The sequence below is a fragment of the Protomyctophum bolini genome (genome assembly GCF_963924005.1).
Source record: "Protomyctophum bolini genome assembly, chromosome: 16".
In the NCBI taxonomy this organism is placed as follows: domain Eukaryota; kingdom Metazoa; phylum Chordata; class Actinopteri; order Myctophiformes; family Myctophidae; genus Protomyctophum; species Protomyctophum bolini.
The window spans coordinates 31,402,217-31,407,112 of record NC_137877.1 but is presented as its reverse complement, the minus strand read 5'-3'; positions in this window follow the sequence as shown (position 1 = coordinate 31,407,112).

The window sequence follows — 4,896 nt, the reverse complement described above, 5'->3', positions numbered from 1 at the left end:
CATTGCATCGAATGGGAGCGCATTGTTATTATTTGTCATCATATGCTAATTACACATCATTAATGTTAGACCTTAATGGCCCCAAGAGTGGGTAATAGGCTGTAAGGCTGAGCTGGCTGCTTGCAGGGAATCTGAGTCTGGGGGGAAAGAACACATGCTAATGAAGGCGAGACCTTTTATCTTAGCAGATTAAAAGGGAAAAGATCACAACCCTCAAAATAAGCGTTTTGACATCTGTAATTGGAAGAGACAACAAGCTTTTGTTCCATTATAGGGAGGGAGCAGGAGGCATCAGGCCGGGTGTATAAATCTATCCAGTGAGCTTTACTCCCTCAGTGCCTTCAGTCAGTTAGCAGTGAGGTTTCAAATGAAACCTCACTGCTGCTTTCATGCTTTTAGCTGCATTTAGACAAGATGGAGTGCTGCTGCCTCCAAAGTAGTCCAGGGTCTGTCATCTGGGTCCATACATGTATTGTGTACGCATGGTAGCTTAAGGGTGATTTATACATAGTGGTGCGCCAGTGTCGCGCACCAAAAATCGGCAATCTACAAGCTCACAGTACGTTGCGCCATGATGCATTGTGAGCTTGTCGATCTGCCATTTCCGTTGCGCGACACAGCATGCAACCAAGTATTACTCAGGCGTAAGCCTTTCAAATAAATTGATGCCCTTGTATGCTGATTGTGAACATTCAACAGTGACCCTGCCAATTATTAAGGGAATACGCCGAAGCTGTCATGTTTTTTGGGCACTCCTGAGTGAAAGTTAGATTTTCTTCTTTTCTTTCTCAACATGATCACAGCATCTTCGCTTACTTTACTATAATGATCTTGGCAAAATAATGGAAATGCATGGAGTTTTCTGAGCCCCACATGCGGGTGGCTGGCTTCAAAAGTGACTGAGTGTGCGCATCTGGCCTTCTCTAGCGGTCCTGGCTCAGAGAGCTGGGGCGGTACAGAGAAGTGACAGCTGGTCCAGCATGGCGCCATGTTTGACCCCCAGCGCTGCGTGTACTCCTGGGCGGCCGGCGCCACCGCATACCCTGAAGACACGTATGCCATTCGGAACACCTGGTGGGAAGGAGCCCACCTCGGAGCCTAGGGTCTAGTCGCGCTTGCGTCGGGTTATGGATGGAGTTGGTGGTAGGTGAGGCTAGCTTTCAGGGTCCGTGACCCTCTCAGCCTCTGTCACCTCAGTGTGCCCCAACAGACTCGGGGAACCAGGGGGCCCGCTGACTGCCCATTTGCTGCGTCTCTGAGGTCTAAGCACAGGGGTCTTGCTACCACAAAGTGACTTATAGTGACCTGCTCTGTAAAGCCTGGAAGGCCATGGGTGTAATTACCTTACATCCATTCTTATAGCCATCGTCTGCCTGTTTAGGTTGAAATGGAAAAAAGAGGCATGACACTCGTTAAATTTGCTGAAATATATTTATTAAATCTGCGATCCGGAACTTGGAATTTAACAGAATGTTTTCCAGTCATAACTAGCATATTGGCAGTGGTTGGAAGTGGCCTTCTATTGAAGAGACCCACCTGTGTTCAGGTAGGAACAGCAGTGGTTCACAGTGGTATTGCCTGAAGCTCAAAGCACTATCTCCCGTATAAAGAGGACAGTTAGCTCAGTTGCAGACATTTTATTCCCTGCACAAAGTGCACAGGATACCTGGGTTCAAAATCAAATCCTGGTAATGACGGATTGCAGCTTTACACTAGACAAATTCAGTGGTGGAAAAAGTACTCGCATGTTTTACTTAAGTAAAAGTATCAATACTGCAATGTATATGTACTCTATTACAAGTAGAAGTATGTACTTGAGTAAAAGTAATAAGGTAAAAGTACTAATTATACAGTATGTCCCATATCACAATTCGTCATGTATACAAATACTTTGAAAATAGCAGATCTACAAGCTTGAGCTTGTAGATCGGCTATTTTCAAATGGACGAAAGGTATATAGGGTTGAAGTGGTTAATGTATGTTTTGTAATAATAATCCAAATCTACAAAGTAACTAACTAATTAAGTTTTCAAATAAATGTAATGGAGTAAAAGTACAATATTTGTATCCAAGACCTAGTGGAGTAGAAGTGAAAGTATTGGAAATACTCAAGTAAAGTACAAATATCAAAACAATTACTTGAGTGAATGTACAGTACTTATATGACTGTAGTTTACACCACTGAAACTAAACATCAAATGTGATGAAGGCCATCTTGGCTGATCATGCCTTTGTACACAAATTGTGTTATCAATCATTATCAAATTTTAATTCAGAGAGTGTACAAATGTATTGGTCAATCTATACATTTCCAAGAGTTAAACTGTCACTGAAGATTTTAGTTAGTTTCAATTTTAGAATAGTTTAATAAACAAATAACATTTCGTCATGGATCGAGGGCCGTGCCTCCGGTGCCTTGTGCAACATTTGGTAACTTACCTGCTTTGACCAGACATGACTTGACCAGACATGACTTCATGGATACAGAACTTCGGTTCAGGTGAATAATTTAAGTTAAATGACTCTGACTTTGTAAACACAATGATTTAGTTGGGTAAAACGTGCAAGTTGTTGCATGGCAACCCCAGTTGGAAGGATGGTGATGAGAAATCCTTACGCTGTAATTCATGATATCTTGACTTTGATAGTTTCCGCGACTTCCCGCCTTGTATCTGTTTATGATGAATATTTTATGCATGAAAGTAGGAAATGTTGATCAGGGGAAATTGAGTAGAATTTGTCTCCATTATGCATGCTTATCATAATGACAGCAAGATTATGCAGTAACAAAACACAGACGGTAATAAGTCTCCTGGATAACACAAAACAGTAAAGAGATGAAAGCAACTAAGGATCACTTTGGCTGTAAAGATTCTCACACGGCTGTGGTTTTATTCACAAGCCCGGCTCTTCTCTCTTTATCATAAAATGTGCCCATTCATGGCAGAAAATACAGCTTTTATAATCACTCTGCTATGCCGCGGTGTTAAGAACAGAAATAACAGGGAAAATGACGGCGCTAAAATGTCAGTTTGTTTAATTATTGCTAGTTATCACAATTACCTTCTCTTTGACTTTAGCGTGTATGTAATAAGAGTGTTCCTGAGCACCTTAGAGGAAAATGTGAAAGGTCAGATGTCAGTTTTAATACGACTAGAGCACCTCTAATGAAACGCTGTTGCAATATGTGTTGAATACGAATGCATTAATTTCTTAAATGTCTTTCATATTTGCCGGGCGCCTCAGCCTTTTTAACTGGGATAATTTGACAGCAGCCCCCCTGCCTGCCTCTGACAGCTCTGAGGAGCTGGGGGCTCATGCACCTGCGTCCACCCAAGCATTAAACCTCAGATCCTGAACTCTCCTCACAAATGAACTGTCAGATCATTACTGCGCGTGATGCAATATAATCGGTCTCAGAATTTGCATTTGGCCAAGTCCACCTCTGCTTTCTCTTCTCCCCCCCCCCCCCCCCCCATCTCTGTCTCTCTCTCTTCCGTACAGCAAGCAGCCTCAGAAGGCGCTGGTTTGAATATGCATCTCTTCACATTTCCATCGGGGGACCCGTGGGGAGTGCAGGCAGAGAGCAGCTTTCTGCATTAGCATGTCAGGAGGGAAGGGTCCTTTTTCGTTCCGGGGTCCCACTGCAGATGCTGTGCCTCACTTGTTCATTACAATTGCATTTCATCAGCTTGATGATGTCCACATGTCAATTGAGTGTGAGGATTTTGCACACAAAGGAACCTCTGGGAAAAGGACTTCGCCGGCTAATCAGCTGATTATCATACCTCAAATGGGGCTGCAGTGCTCTGTTACAAACGTCAGCCATGGAGAGGGAGAGAGCGTGAGAGAGAGACCGAGAGAGAGCGTGTGTGTGTGTGTGTGTGTGTGTGTGTGTGTGTGTGAGAGAGAGAGAGAGAGGTGTGCAAAGACACAGGCCAGATAGGCAGGCAGCAAGCAAAGCTGATTAAACAACCTCTCTTATGTGCACACATGCAGGAATGCAAAGTAAGCAAACAAAATGCAGCACAAGCAGGACAAATGAGAAAAGAACATTGGAATATTTATGGCCATCACATTTTCTACCGGTAATCTTAAACATACACTACTTCTTAGTTCTTACATTTGCTTTTACTGATCCACTTGAACGCTATATGTGACAAAAAGTGTATTTATTGTAGTCAAAGTGAAGCCAGTGGTCAATGTGCCATTTGGTGCTTTATACTGTTTAGTAATTATCATAATAATTTGTGTTATTGATTTAGATATATATTTTAAATTATTTATTATAGCCAAACATAAGAGTTTTTATATCATTTCAAGTCATACTGGTGCTTAATACTTTCCCCGCCGAAAAACGTAACCTACGTTAATCATTAATCTCGACAAGCGCCAATAAACGTAAACATAAGTTACATTTATTCATTTGTATAAATGTTTTGCTACTCGGTGGCTATCTGTTGTTAGCCATAACACTGGACTGCGCCATCTTGTTTTGCACATGCGCCGACGCACGATTTCAGTCACTTTTATCTCCAATTCCCCGTCCCAGGTGGCATTTCTGGTCAAACAACACTGGCATATAGTAATCATTCTTTAATTAATCCTGGCGGCCAAACGTTTAAGTATTTTTGGGAGCTACGTATACCTATAGTGAATGTGATACAAAGCTTCTTTTCAGATTCCTCTGTTCATATGATAGATTCATATACAGTATAAATTGCACGTATGATTCTTATTTATTCCAAGTCTCATTGTGAGCCTCATAATCCATCAACATCCTTGCCGTTGTTTGAACTCAAAGGGCATGTCTTTGTGCTCTCATCTTCTTTTGTTTGAATGGAGATAGCCAGCCACACATGATACTGGAAGTCACAAGTGACCTGCAAGCCCAAT